Source organism: Chenopodium album, chromosome 22, assembly GCF_948465745.1.
Source record: "Chenopodium album chromosome 22, dcCheAlbu1.1, whole genome shotgun sequence".
Taxonomy (NCBI): Eukaryota; Viridiplantae; Streptophyta; class Magnoliopsida; order Caryophyllales; family Amaranthaceae; genus Chenopodium; species Chenopodium album.
Genome location: NC_137855.1, coordinates 30,404,054 through 30,420,464, shown reverse-complemented (window position 1 = coordinate 30,420,464; position 16,411 = coordinate 30,404,054). Strand labels below are relative to the sequence as shown.

Genomic DNA, 16,411 nt, shown 5'->3' with positions numbered 1-16,411 from the left:
ATGACGGCTACCTCCTGTGGTGAAAAAAGAAGCGTGCCAACTGTCAGGTATACCCGGATGCCATCCATCTAGGTAGAGCTTCGGTCAAGTACTCCAATGGGTTCCTCATGTATACTTCGTTTTTTTAAAACTTCCCAAATGACTGACCGAGGCGTATCATAACAGGTAGAGGATGCCAACTTAGACAAGGCATACGCCTGGTTGTTCACATATCTGGGAACTTAACTTAGATGAAATTCTTCAAGTGTCCCAGCTTTATCTTTGACCGCCTGAAGATATTTGATCATACCCGGATGGGTGGCTTCATACTCACCAAGATATTGGCTAACGACCAATTGAGAATTAGAGTAAACGTCAATTTTGGAGGCCCCTGCCGCCTTACCCATGCAGATACCGGCTAGCAGGGCTTCCTATTCCGCCTCATTGTTTGAGGCTTAGAATTTGAACCGTAGTGTATACTCGAATTTTTCCCCTTCAAGAAACTCATATATAATGCCTGCACCACAATCGTTCATAGTATAGCTCCCGTCTACATAAACTTTCCAAACCTGATCACGATTATCCGGTGGAAACGGCCTTGTCATTTCGACAATGAAGTCGGCAAACGCCTAACCCTTCACTGCCTTTCTTGGTTCAAAAGTGATTTTAAGACTTTGCATTTCAATAGCCCATTTGAGCATCTTACCGGATGACTCCAAGGTAGACATTGGCTGCTTAAGGGGTTGATCTGTATAGATCACAACGGGATGTGCCAAGAAGTAAGGTTTCAACTTTTTGACAACCATATAAAGAGCAAGGCCAAAATTTTCAACCATAGGGTACCATAATTAAGCAATTCTGAGTACATGGATAATGAATAGACCGAAAGCTGGATGTCATCTCACTCATCAAGGAGAACAGCACTGAGGGCATGATCTGAGACGGCTAAGTACATGTATAACGTCTCTTTAATTGGGAAGACGGCTAACAAGCCTTGGCAAAGAGTGCAAGTGTTCTTTCAATTTTTGAAAGGCAACCTCAGCATCATCCCACCGTTAAAATCTAGTCTTTTTCATGATCTCTTGGAAGAAGTAAAGGCATTTGTCACCTGACCGGCTGAGGAATCTTCCCAATGTCGCCAGGCAACCGGTTAATTCTGAACTTCCTTGACAGTGCGGGGTGACTTCATGTCAATTACTGCCTGTATCATCTCAGGGTCAACCTCTATCCCCCTTTAATCTATCAGGAATCTGAGAAACTTCCCAAACTCAACACCAAAGACGCATTTCTTGGGATTTAACATGACCTTAAGCCGCCTGAGATTGGTGATGGTTTCTCGGAGATCATCAAGGTGATCCGTCTGTAGCTTGGATTTGACTATCATGTCATCAATGTACGCCTCTACATTTCTCCAAAATTGATTAATGAAGACTATATTAACCATCTGTTGGAACATAGCAGGCGCATTCTTCAAGCTAAACAACATCACAGTGTAACAAAATAACCCATAATCAGTGACGAAGGCCGTCTTCTCTAAATCTTTTTTCCACAGGGGAATCTGATGGAAGCCTGAGTAGGAGTCCATAAAACTCATCAAGCCAAGACCGGCTGTAGAGTCGACTAGACTATCGATCATTGGAAATGGGTAACTGTCCTTCGAACATGCCTTGTTCAAGTTAGTGTAATCAACACACATGCTCCAGGTACCATTTGGCTTCTTTACAAGCACAACGCTTGCAACCTAATCAAGGAAGTTACATGGCCGAATGAACCCAACGTCTAACAGCTTTTTAACCTCGGCCGTCGCCGCCTAACTTCTCTCCTGTCCGTGATTTCTTTTCTTTTGTCGGATGGGCTTCTTTTTTGGATCAACGGTGAGCTTTTGTACGGAAGATCCGGGCTGATGCCTAGCATCTCTTCCACTTCAAAGGCTAAGATGTCTTTGAATTCTTTCAGTAGAAGGTGCAAGCCTGCACCCAAATTAGCAAAGGCAACTGTCCCCACTTTAATAGTATGCTCTGGACGGCTATCATCTAGAGCGAGGTCATTGTGCTCACCAACCGGTTGGGGACGGAGCTCCTCTGACCGCTCTTCGGTCAATGACTGCTATTTCTTTTACTTCTTCACCTCCACTAGCTAATCAGATTTTCTTTTCCTTCCGGCTACTTATGGGATTGGGTTGGGATCTTTGACCTCATCAAGGTCTATTGGCTCCCGTCCTTGGCCGGTTGAGGCAATAGTGGGCTTGACGTCTGAGAGTTAACATTCTCGAGCCGTCTTCTAATCCCCATTTAGGGAGCCAACAGAAGCATCATCCCTTTCGTAATTCAGCAGCATGGGGGAAGGGATAATAACCGCCTTGGACTCGTTCAAAGTTGGACGACCCAAAATGATGTTATAGGCGGTCAACTCTTCAACGACCAAGAACTTGACGACCAGGTGACGCCCTTCTCCTTTGTCTCCTTGCTGGATAGGTAATTTTATCCTTCCGACTAGGTACACCATCCTACCCCCAAAGCTAACTAGGGGATGGGTAACCGGGTGCATGCTACTTGGCTTGTAATTGAGCTTTTGCAAGCACTTGTAGCTGATGATGTCTAAGGAGCTACCGGTGTCTATAAGGATCTATCCAACTAGTTGGTTGGCGACCTTACATTCAATGACAATCGGATCGTCATGCGGACGGCGAACGCTGCCCTGGTCCTTCTTAGTAATAAGGATGTCTGGGAAGGTACTGCTGGCAGACGCCTACCCCTCATCAGTAGCCTTGGCCATTTTTTTCAGATGGTCCTTGTTGCCCCGGATGGTCGGGCCACCACTTGAGAATCCGCCTGCTATGGTGTAAACCGGCTCTTTATCAGTGTTCGAGCTACTAGTAGGCTGGGCAGTCTTGGACGGCTATCTTGGATTCGACTTATTAGTCCCTTTGGACTTGGAGATGTAAGACTTTAACATCCATTTGTCAGCTAAACGGTCCTACTTCCGCCTAAGGCTATAGCAGCCATTGGTGTCATGGCCAACCTCCTCATGGTACTAGAAGAATTTATTTTTGTTTCGTGACTCAACAGAACTCTTCATTGAATTCGGCTTCTCAAGAGTTAGCCGGTCCTTTATCTCCATGAGGATAGAGTTGCAGTCTTTGTCAAACTCATACTTGGGGATGTACGGTTTAAACTCTTTCTTCTTCTTCTTCTTCTTCTTCTTCTTCTAAGACAGCTGATCGGAATTTTATGACCGCCCAGAATTCTTTTCTCTTTTTGCTCTCTTCTAGCTTCTTAGCCGATTGAGCAGACCGACTCTCTTTTTGTTTGTTAGACTTCTTGGAGTCTGACTGGTTCCTGTACGAGTAGAGGTCGGTTGCTTGTATAAAGTTTTATGCCTCCATCAACACCTCTTGAAGGGTGAAGACCCTCTTTCTAACGAGGTCGGACTTAAAGGTCGACCTGTCCTTTAGACCCTTGAAGAAGTCTGTAAAGGCTACTTCGTCAGACAACCCCTGAATTTGAATTCTTATCAGGTTTAATCGTCTGACGTAAGAGGGGAGTCCTTCCTTCTCCCCCTACTTAATAGTGCTCAAGTCTAAACTTGTTTTCTTCGGAGGGATGTTCATCGAGAAGTTGGAAGCAAACAAGATGGCAAGTTTCCTGAAGCTATTTAAACAATTGGTTGGCAAGTTGCCAAACCATTGTTGGGCGATGCCCTTCAATGTAGCCGAGAAGCAACGACACCATGTAGCATCATCCAACCCATGTAAATACTTAAGGTTGGTGTATGCCATGAGGTGGTCCTAAGGGTTGGTGGTATCATCATAGGTACCAACCAATACATTCTTAACCTTGGTCGGCTGTGCCACCTTGGTTATTTCCTTGGTGAACGCAGAAGGTTGTTCACCAAGTCCGAGCAGACAGAGCTGCCAGTCGGGCCCTTCTCGTGCAAAAGGATTTTAAACCAGTCAAGGGTTGCGGAGGCCTTCTCCTTTTGATGTGGAGTGGGCTTCCTCTCCCTGATTGGCTTCCTCCTCTCAGCTCGAGGAGTCTTCTTTGCCGACTGACCCTTGCTAGATCCAACCTTGTTTTTGTTGATCAGGTCCTTGATCTCACCCTTGAAACTACTCATAAATTTCATAAGTTTGTCTCGGGTGACTGGAGCTGATCCTACCGCCTGGTTGTCACACGGTGGATCAGGAGGGTTACTTAGACCTGCCTGGCTGTCGCCCCGTTCCAACCTATCCTTGGGATGGATGCGTCTAGAGATAAATGACCCATCTTTGGCCACATATGTTTCGACCTGAGGGTTGTTATTATCTTCTTGGTCTGTATAGACCTAAGGAAGAGGTTATTTTGGATCAGGATGTGGTACAAACTCTTGAACCATTTTTGAGGTACTCTCTCCATAGACGGCGCCAAATGTTTTGGGTGTTTTTGTCCCTCGATAGAGTTACGGCTCGAAGACTGGTCCGGTGGCGCATGTACCTAAAAAACGGAGACTCCGGGTGGTTGAAGTTTGGCCACCGACAATCAAGTTAGAACGCGTAGGAGAATATGAAAAGGTGCGGAAAGTAAAGTGAGATCTTCTCAAACCAAGATCAGGTGTTTTCTCTAATGTGAGAGAATGTAGGATTGTAATAAATGATTGAATGTGTCCCCAATATGGGGAGAATCTCCCTATTTATAGGTTTATTAGAATGTGTGCCTTTTCTTAGATCACTCTGACCTAATTCTTGTGGGCTACACCGCATTGCGGCTTTCTCGGGATTTGGGCCCTGAAGGCCGCCTTTTCTCCCATTTTCTTGGAGTGCGACGTGTTAAGCAAGGATAGGTATGTTTTGGACTAATCCTGGGGTGCCACGTGACGTCCTCTGATTGGTCCACGTGGAATGCGTAAAATCACCCAAAACAACACTCATTTATGATGTTTCACGCACCTTATGTGATAGATCATACGTGTTGTTTGAGCTACTAGTCAAAGTTTGTGCTGTTGAGTGCAACTTGTTAAAAGTTCATGCTGCTGCGGCCAATTATGCCTAATATTTATGAGTAAATATAGAGGTGTCAATTTAGTTACTTAAATAGGCCGAGCTTGGATAGGTCGAATCGGGTTAAGTCGGATCGGGTCAACTGTATGTATTTCAAAGTTTAATCATGCTAAATTATTAAACTGTGTCCATGCAAGTTGACATCTGAATCAGGTAATTTCACGTCATATTGGATCGATTGGGTAGGTCAGGTCATTTTTTGACACCTCTAATTATATAATTACTCTATATCTTTATTAGATGCGTCACTTTCAATGTATGGAAGTTTCAATTTAGATGCATTACTTTCTTATTTAGTCAATTATTTCTCTTATATCTCTTATATCACATGGGTCCTCCTTATTTTTTTCTCTCCATCTCTCTCTACTCTAAAAATTGCTTAGGATTTTAGGAATTCGATCAACAATTTCAATAGTGATGAATGTAATAAGAAACAGATGAAGTAATAAAAATCACTCGCTTTATCTATCCTGCAATAAGTATTTCCTCGGTTCTTTTTATCTTTCCATCTTTAATTTGTTTTTCACAGCAGCACAGGTATGTTTAACTAAAGCATACATACTTTTTGCATGAAGAATAAATAAAGAAAGAAGAGAAAAGAAATTCTAAATAAATAAAGAAAGAAGAGAAAAGAAATTCTAAGCAAATGATTTATTACATTTAAATCCATGTAAAAATAAAAATTACCATGAATTTATGTTTTACATACAACAGTGCTATAAATTATTTGTCCAATAATCTATGAAATATGATTGGTGCACCGAATAGTGGTGTAAGAGATCCATTGGTGGATGGAGCATGAGCATAAGATGGTGAAAGCTCGAAAGAGAACCGTTATAGAATTAAGGCCAATGTCATTTTGGCTTCCATCATAGCAAAATTTGATCCAAGACATATTCTTGGCCCCCAACCAAATGAGAAAAAAGACATATTCCCTTTTGTTGCCTTAGAGATGCCTTCACTAAACCTTGATGGATTAAAATCTATAGCATCATCACCCCATAACTTCTCATCTTGTTGTATAAGAGTCAGGAGTCCTCTCTCGCCAGTCTCGGTCCTCTATGTAGTGGGACTTCCACAAACAACTGACTCAGCCAGTTGAGAGCCCGGGCTATTGGAAGATTGACTAACACTCCAGCAGGTAAGAAGATATCTCCTACCCTAATATCTTCAGTAACTGTACGATGGAGTTCAAAAACCGGGGAATATATTCGAAGAACCTCTTGAAGTATCATGTTTACCTAAAAAGTAAATTTTATAAACACAAGTGATAAATATCTTAACGATGATTGATTAAGCTAAGCTAGATAATATAACAATCATTTCGAGTTAATATACTTTGTATAACCTTGATACTTACAGTTTTTAAATGATTCAATCCTTGAAAATCCGGGATGTGATTCCCAAATGCGTTTAAGATCTCTTCTCGTGCTCGAGCTTGCCATTCATGATACTTTCCTAACATAATTAGTGTCCATACAAGTAACGATGAAGTGGTGCCTTGGCCAGCTAAGTAGAACAATTTACTTTCGTTAATCACATCTTCAATAGTCAATTGAATGTGCTTTTTGTTATCACGTCCATTGTCTTGAAATTGTGACTCCAATAGCAATCCTAGCAAGTCATCCTTTGGTTTTTCTCCTTCTTTTATTGCTTTCTTCCTCTTATCAATAACTTCTTTTAGTAGAGTGCGAATTTCCCTATCAGCATCCACTAATTTTCTATTTGCCTTGGTTGGGATAAATCTAAAGTTCTAAACCAAAAAAAATGAACAATTCCAATTAGATACTCTTTTTATGAAGAATTAATTTTGTTTTTTGAACAATGATTATAAAACATTTAACATATCATAAATCAATAAATTTCAACATAATTAGGTAAGCATCATTAAAAATAAGCTTAATCAAATAAAAGTTTAATAAAACATATAAATTTCAGTAAATTAAGTAAAGTGCCTTAAAAAAAAATAAGGATCAAAATAATGACAACCTACTTGGCTTATATTTCTCAAACTTTTACACCATCTATAATTCTATACTATATACTAAAATAATTATCGAATTGCACAATTGGCATAATTTTGTATTTATTTTTCCATCAATGATTGATGCAGCTATATATATTTACCAAAATAATATAAATTAGGAAAATTTGTAAATTACCACCGTTTTGAAATTACCACCCATTAAAACTTTTATTTTAAATAACCACCCATTAAATTAAATAACATTTCAAATTACCACCGTTTTTGGAATTCCGGTGGAAAATCCGGTTGAGGGCCCCACATAACGGCTAGAAACGGCGAATTTGACTCTTTTAAATGTTTCCCTCCTCGATTTTTTTTTCTTTATAAATTATCCAATATCAATTCACAACTTTTGCCCCAAATTTCATCCAAATTTTCTCAAATTGCAGCTAGTACATGTCTGAAATTTCGGAATTAGGGTTCCTGGGCAATAAAATTGGGGGTTTTCTGCAATTTTGGAATTAGAGTTCCTGGGGCTTTAAAATTGGGGGTTTTTTGCAATTAGGCTACATGTCTGAAATTGTAAAGGGTCTTAATTGCTCACCTCGGGCTCGCCATTGACATCACCATTTGACAGGAGTTTCACCTACGCGCTTTTGGTCCCCGGAAAATACACCAAGATGGCGACTTCAACAGCAAATGCAAGTACAAATTGGGTCCCAATTTGCAGAAAAAAAAAAAGTTAGGGTTCTGATTCAACCCTTAACTAAGGGGTAGGGGTAGTTGCAAAGTTGACAGAGAATTAAAAGAAGAAAAGGGGAAATATTGATGCTTTTGGATGAATTAATTGAAGAAATTGATGAGAGAAAATGTTTTTTTGAGTTTAATGTTTCAATCAGAAGGTTAGGTCGAGGGAAATAAAAAAAAGGAGGGAAGTTAATAAGATGTGGCCCTCAACCGGATTTTCCACCGGAATTTCAAAAAAGGTGGTAATCTGAAATGTTTTTTAATTTAATGGGTTGTTATTTAAAATAAAAGTTTTAATGGGTGGTAATTTCAAAATAGGACCCCTTTATGGGTGGTAATTTACAAATTTTTCTATAAATTAATTTGTTGAAAATTAATAATTATTCTTATGTTTCATGTCTATTATATTTATTTATTTGTTTTTTTCATTATTTTTTTTAATATTTATTTAGCAAAATTTCGTGAGCCTTTGATTCTAACACTTTGTATGCTCGCACACACACATTATATAACATCATCTTACGAAGTATACTCGTTTGAATTACCTCCATCCAGGGATATAAACTGCATTTAAAACCGGAACCACAATTTGTATTTGTTCGGTTAATAACTCGAATATTCGCTTCCCTTCTTCATAACTACTTCCAAACGCAGCTCTAGAAATAAGATCAGCAGATAGTTTATTCAAATATGACCACACTTCTATTTCACATGAACCTATCTTCGATGTCATTTCTTCCCACTCTTTAACCATAGCATTGGAGCTTTCCCATAATGCTGGAACCATAAACTGCAAAACATACCAAAACAAGAAAAATATTTAACACGTAGAGTACATAATAATACATTTCTTGTGAAAATTAATATGATATAAGATAGAAAAAAAAAAAAAAGTCTACCATCAATAACATGAAATATAGAAAAATGAGAAACTTTTGTGTTACATTTACATATGTGTAACCAACGAACGCTTATCAAGAGATGTCAATTCAAATGTTTGAGTTTGGTTCGATGAGGTCAAGTCAAGTTGGGTATAATTTTAAACTTAAGTCATGTTAAATTATTGTGTCCATCATCAGTCCATGTAAATCGAAATCTGAAATGAAATTTTTTTAAGGTCATTTTCGAGTTGGATCAGCTTTTGATACCTCTATATTATGTACCCATATTTTCATGAGAAACTCTTTATTTGCATCAACATCAAAGAAAAAGTTACATATTAAAATTACAACGAACTAAAAAACAAAAATGAAAAACAAGCTCACGCGAAATTGATGTTGGATACTTCCTCTTTTTCTAAATAATTGATACGTTTGATTTTTTTCACTATTTTGTAACTAAACTTGACCTTTGTTTTATAATAACGTTACAAAATATCATGAAATTGAAATATATTGTTTTATACTACCTTTGTTTTTCCAAGTTCTACCCCACTATAGGTCAAACTTGTAAAATTATGACCATGTCTAATTGTGTATGTGTATGAAAAAATATTATCAAATTTGATCTTATTAGATTCATATTGCTATATTTTATTTCCTAGTATATCTACTTTGTATAATTTTTAACAATGCACAATCAAAGAAATTAATGGTTAAAGTAGTGCATTGGAGACTGCGTAAAATGCATGTGAGTAACAATTAGCAAAACCGAAGGTAGTATTTATTAGTACTCCATATAAAATTTCATTAGATCAACTTTTTCATGTTTTTCGTTAATATTTTATTATAAATACTTGAAGTACTGCTTTGGCATGTGTGCCAAATTTAACTGTACTGTCTCTGAATTAATATTCAAGAAAAAACAAAAAATATATATTTTCAATATGTGTATTACTCCTTCTGTCCTTATATGTACCCTGCTATATTCGGCCTTTTATAAGTGTCCAAAATGTTTTGCCTATTTCAGAATCTTTTCATTTAAAAGTAGAGCTGTCAAATCGAGTATTCAAGTCGGGTTCGGGTCGGGTCAAATCAGGTCTCGGGTTAAATCAGAATTAGGTTATGTCGGGTCAATCTAGCTTCAGATCAGGTTCAGGTTCGGGTCGGGTCAATTTCAATTCAAGTTATAACGAGTTGTTCACCTTTTCAGATATAGGTCGAGTTCCATTCAAGTCAAATTCTGATCGAGTTCGATTTTAGGTTCGGGTTGTGTTGAGCCAGGTTTTGATGGGTTAATAAGATGGTACATTCGAGTTCGGTTTAGTGTTGAGTCGGGTTTTGGTTCAAATTCAATTCTAATAAACATCGATGTGGTCAAATTGAATTATATAATTACGCCTTCCATAATTTGATCAAGCATCATCAATATTTTATTAAACTTATATACGAGTAATAGAGAACAAAAGGTATATAAGCTGAACAAAAGATTTTAATAAATCAAATTGAGATTACAGCATTATACCAGTATATAAGTTGAATAAAAAGTATATAAAATTGGAAAAATTGTCAAAAATAATACAAACTTTGAGTGATCCGCCAAAAATACATTAAACTTTTTATTATTTCTAAATAAAACAAACTTCAAAGGTTGTCCATTTTAAACAAGATAATTTACCCATTATCTAGACAACAAGTTTTTATTTTTATTTATTTATTATTTTTTTTTTATAAAATCATATAAAAGTTTAATTAACTCCTACTATTTTTTGAGGAAAAATTAACTCCTAACTAAAACTTTGACTATGGTTAATATTTCAAATTACTCCTAATTAAATCATTAAACTATATAAATAACTCCTAATTAGATAAATAATTAATTTCTAAAAAAAAAAATCAAAAACTAAGAACCACTCCCAACCCGACCTCCCACACCAGCTAGTCATTCCACAACAATGATTGTTTTCGGGTCAGATTAAATCGGTTAACGGTTACTATCAGGTCTGGTGCAGGTTTGGGTTCAGGTTATAATGTATTATTGGATCAAATCGGTTTTCGGTTAAGATCAGGTCAGGTTCAAGTCGAATTACAGGTTACCAGTTTTACCCCATTGTTGTGGGTTCAGACCATTGCCGCTTCAAGTCGGGCGAGTCGAATCAATTTTTGACAACTGTATTTATAAGATGCATTTATTTTTTTACTCAATGTCATACACTAGACGAGAAAGCATAGTCAACTTTAACGTCATTGAGAATGACAAATTGACAACAATAAGTCAATAACCGGCGTTATTGACTTTAAAGTTGGATTTTTTCTTTAAAATTTTTTTTTAATTATTTTTTTTTAACAAACTTTAAAGTGGAAAACACTTGGAGCATAGGCCCCATGTATTAGGTATGCAAATAAGATGACATTTTTGTAAATAATGAGAACCTGAGGGTGAAATATATGAGATAAAAAGTATCACTACATACATAATAATACAAAAATATGAGAACCTAAGGCCCTGAGGGTGAAAATTATGATGATAAAAAGTATCACTACATACATAATAGTACAAAAAAAGTACTATTCAGGCAACTTATTCTTTAATGGTACATTATATATGTATAATAGTACACAAAAATGTACCACTATACCATTAAGAGAATGAAAATGTACCACTGAATCCCAGATTGCCCTCCTATGTACATGTTAAATACATAGGTTCTAGCGTTTAGATACACTCAAGAAAGCTCTTCTATTCTATAATTCACTTCTATCTATTTATACATATGCCCTTTTAATTCGTATTCTTTAAGTTTTAACTTCCACAATTTAATAAATCTCTAGATTTCCTTAAAGAATTAAGTAGCAGTTCTAATTTTATACAAAAAGGAAGTGAAATATATATAAGGTGAAGTATGTATAACCTTGAGCTTGTCCATGTGGAAAGCTGGAGTTAGAAGCTTCCTCCGAGTAGCCCAAAGTCGGCCCTCTAACGTAATTAAGCCAGAGGCAACCTACTCTAAAAATGGGTTTGTCTTTGGCTTCTGAAACTCGTGTATCTTCATGAATACTTCTCTTATCAACTCTGGTTCCGCAATCGTACTGGTCCATTCCATACAAAACATCTTCTACCTACACACATTATAAAATACGGAATGATGATAATAGGTCCATGTGTGAGATTTCATACTTATATGAGAACTGATCTATAATTTAGAACACGTGATTAAAAGTTTAGAACATACAAGTAAAAATTTAGAATATAAAAAGTGTTCTCACATAAGAAAAATTCTCACATAAAGGAGAGGTTCTCACAAGAGTCTTCCCAAGTTCCAATATATATATATATATATATATATATATATATATATATATATATATATATATATATATATATAAAGAAAAAAAAAACCTTATCACCCATAATTTTTTTTTATTTACACGATATGATAATATGGGGGGGTCTCCACCCTATCACAGAAATGGGGGGATGACTGGATGAGGATCGAATCTCCTACCACTTGGGGGAGAGATGGAGGTCTCCTATGTCCTAACCTTATCACCCTTTATAGTAATATGTTTAACAGTAGTTGTAATTAGTTGGGCAAGGTACAATTGTTGTTTACTCAAAAGCTAATAGCCAACCACTACAGCTAGTTTTGCTGAACAGACTCATAATCATTCACGCAAATGAGCAAATCAATATTGCTCTAGCTCTATTGCATATATGATCAAATTAATTTTGTTCTCATAATTTGACAAATTTATTTATTTAGCGCAGATAAGAAAATTCAAGCAAAGTGAACTAAACAACGACTTATATTTGTATGCAAAATGAACAATATTCATTTGCTCATTTTGAACACACATGATAAAATCATAAGAATCTAAAACACACACAAGTACACGACGGCATAATATTTTTTTTTTTCAAATCAATTAAAATGATACTTCCTCTATTTCACAAATATTGAGGAAAGGAGATGAATATTCAGAAGAGAAAAGTGAGAAAATATGTACAAATAAAAAATTGTTGTAATATTTGTGAAACTTCCTAAAATGATAGTTATTGCAATATTTGTGAAATGGAGGAAGTTATTTTTAAGGGACAACTAACATACCATATTTTTTCAACGTTTGATAGAAGAATGGGAGAGCACGTGGAAGATAGTCATTGGACGAATCAGGCAAAGGAGGCTGTAATCTAGCTTCCAAAGTCATAGTAGCTCTATCCTTGGTGTCTCCATGCAACAACCTATAAGAATTACCTTTAAACCCTTGATTTCCAAGCAATCTCTCTAATCTTTTTGGCCTAAACCATACCCAATTTAACAAATACCATGACACACTCACTAATACAATACATGCCAAAGAAATTGCTATAGACATGCTTGTAACTTCCATATATGCTAAACACTTTTTGAATTGAAAGTCGGGTTTGATATTGCAAAGAAGACTGCACTAACTCTTGTGTAATTATCCTAATCCAAAAGAAATAAAGGAATAAAAAATCTCAGTTTCAATATACATGAGAAATGAAGGGAAAAAGAAAGAGTATGAGATCGATATATGGCAATAAAGATATACGGTAGTATCATTAGTATGTGGAGTAGAATAATATGCACAATTATTTATAAAAGGTTTGAATATTCAAATGGACCATGCAACTTTAACAAGCTAAGGGATGAAGACAAATGCAACCGCCTATGATGTTTCCTTTGTTACTTGTTACAATTCAAAGGAGAATTACAATGAATTGAAATATGATTTGTTGATTATATCTTTCCAATAGGCACTAGTGTAATTGTCAGATTAATTACGTGTTCCAAGTAGTGCTCAAAAATGTCTTAAAAGAAGATGCCCCAATTTTTCACATTAAGAACAAAATTTGTTTCTCATATGACATTTTCGTAAATAAACTAACAACTTTATTCAATTGTGAAGCCTACAATAATGAAAAAGTTGTTGATTTATTTATGAAAATACCCCCATGAAAAATAAATTTTGTTTCTCAATATAATTATTAAATAGTATGACACAATATTTATTTTATGTATTTATTTTTGTGTGACATATATTGGTGAAGAATCTTTTGATCAATGAAAGACAAAAACAAAAAAAGTAAAGAAAGAAAGAAGTAGAGAGCAATTACAACTCTCCCAGTCTCCCACATTGAAGTTAAAAGGCAATTTTTCTCTCTCTAGTTTTTAGAGAGAGATAGTTCCCTCTAAGGTTTTCCCTTGGGAGGGTTTTTCTTATCCTCTTTTGTTAGGGTTTTTTCTTTGTTTTTCTTCAATCCTTCCTTCTCTTCATCTTCTTTATTCTTGATTTTTATTTGTGAATTTTGTAGGGGCTTCCACTGGAAAACCAGTGAAAAGCCCCAAAATCTCTTTAATTGCTTTCAATAAAAAGATACCATCCTTAAGATGGTGTTCATCGTAGGGATTTTAATTACTTGTTTATTAAAGAATGAAAATCGAAGGTTTCGCAATTTCTACCGGAGTTTAGAAGACCACGGAAGTATATTCTCCAAAAAATTATCCATCTGCAGATCTTATGCCGAATTAGAGCGAACTCACAGATTGTATTGCTTCGGATGAAGTTTTTTGTTAAGGCTATTATCAATCGATTCTGCGATATTATATTTAGGGTTTTATACATTCTTGTTGGAATTTTAAATTTCTTAAAAATTTATTCTAAGTGTCGTTTGGCTATTTTATAAATGAAATCTTTAATCTTCCCGTAAAAAAATAAATAAATAAAAGGCAATTTTACATATCACACTCAGTTGATGATCCATCACATTATTACCAATAGGACAATGGCAAGCTAATCGGCTAATAGCCAATTTAGCCTTTCATTTTTTTTTTTTTTTTGACAATACAAATTAGCAAATCAAAAGGCAGAATTACTTTGAATGAATTGAACATTGATTGGATTATTATTCTAGCTAGGAAATTTTTTCAAAACAAATTTGTTTATTATTTCTCTCTTTGCCTCCTTGTTTTAGTCATAGCTTGATTAATTTTGGGTTGCATTGTTTAAAATTGGTGAGAAAGAATAATGGTTGTCCAAAATATTTTTTGTGAAAGGAAAATAGTGGTTCATATAGCAGTATATAGTATGGAGTAAAAAAAATAAAAAAAAAACACGCATAAAAGAAAATGAAGCAAAAATTAAGGAACGAAGCCACGGAGGGAGTATTGATTTTTATAAATATGAAAAGCTATGAACTCTTTTTTATCAAAAAAAAAAAAAAAAAAAAAAAAAAAAAAAAAAAACTCTTCAGCGCAAACACTATTAATGGTTTTGATGATTTATTTTTTGCCGGTGGTTTTGATAATTTAAATTGTTCATAGTCTAATTGAATAAAAGGTAGACAAATCTGGTGGGTCATTTTACTTGTTGACTAATCTTTGCTAGATCCAAATTATACTTTGTACTATTTGTTACTTGCTCATCACTTCCAAAGACTAATACTTTGTTTGAATATATAAAAAAAAATGAAAGAAAAAGAAGGGAACAGAAAGGGAGGGGTACAAACTCCCTTATTTGGGTAAAGGATTTAGGTAAGAAAGAGAAAAAAGAAGGGGGGATCCATTTTTCCTCCTCTTTTAATAAACAATATCTCTTTAAAATTGGAGAGATTTAGAGTGAAAATGAAGCTCCATATCCCCCCTCCCTTTCTTTCCCCTTCCCTTCCTCCTGTTTCCTTCCCCTTCATTCCCTTCTAAATTTTTATCCAAACATGTTAATAAGCATAAGGATTTTTTGACATTTGCTACCACTAAAAACGCCTCTCTTCAGATTCGGTACTGTAGGGAATATTTCAAGCATTATGATCCCAAACTTGAACCCTACTATGATCATACACTAAAGTATGGTGGCGTTCCAAAGGGAAAGAAAAGAAAGCAAAGAGTCGCCAACAAGTTTTAGGAACTTGTAAACCCAAAAGACAATCCAAAAGGACCATTAACTCCATAAGGTCTTGAACCAAATAGGGTTCGGGGATGAGGGTACGAATCCAATCTACAAAAGAAAGGACCCGCCCTTTAAAATAGGCCTCTACTTTGTTCGCTCGTATTCATGTGCGCTTTTTGAATAACATACAAACATTATATTAAACCTACCCTGTTTAATCTATGTTGGTTGAATATTAATGCACAAATAATACTATTATTAGCGATCACTTGAGTTAAAATCACATTAGCCTAAACCAAATTATTAATTATCTTATTAAGCGTGATTTCAAGTACAAATTCCCTTTAACAAGCATAAAAGGTGTGATCAAGCAATAACAATAAATAAATCAAGCAACATAATAATAATAACAATCATAAAAATAATAATCATCATAATCATCATGTTAACAATAAAGCTTAAACATAAAAGCAAGATCCTAGGCATGATACTAACAAGATTAATAACAAATCCTAGCATGTCACTAATCAATAAAGATCAAAGCTTTAAACCTAACATGGTACTAACATGCTATTAGGATATTAGAAATAATAAGGCACCCTAAACATGATTCTAGAAAGCATAAATTACATCCTAACATGATACTAGGAATCATAAAACAATAATAAACATGCTTCCTACATTGTGAAAGAAATAGAGAGTAAGCTAATCTACTTACTTTGTAGCCTCGTACCTCTTTCTAATAACAAAATACACAAGTTAGTAAATTTCAATGAAAATAATAAGGAATAAAAGGGATTAAATTGAAATCAAATTAAATAAAGTTTTGACTAGATTTGGACCAAACCCTCAGAAAATATCAAACCTTGCACGTCTAGGGCGAAGGCAACTTCGAAC

At 35.4% G+C, this 16,411-nt stretch overlaps 1 pseudogene across 1 annotated transcript; it reads right to left on the bottom strand.

Moving 5' to 3' along the window:
• Positions 1 to 5,608: 5,608 nt before the first annotated feature.
• LOC145605520 (cytochrome P450 72A397-like) lies at positions 5,609 to 13,055 on the bottom strand (annotated as a pseudogene). Its single transcript, XR_014105088.1, has 6 exons — positions 12,715 to 13,055; positions 11,518 to 11,725; positions 8,273 to 8,517; positions 6,375 to 6,759; positions 6,127 to 6,255; positions 5,609 to 6,055 (listed from the first exon to the last, which is right to left on the bottom strand). The product of XR_014105088.1 is annotated as a cytochrome P450 72A397-like (transcript).
• Positions 13,056 to 16,411: the final 3,356 nt, after the last annotated feature.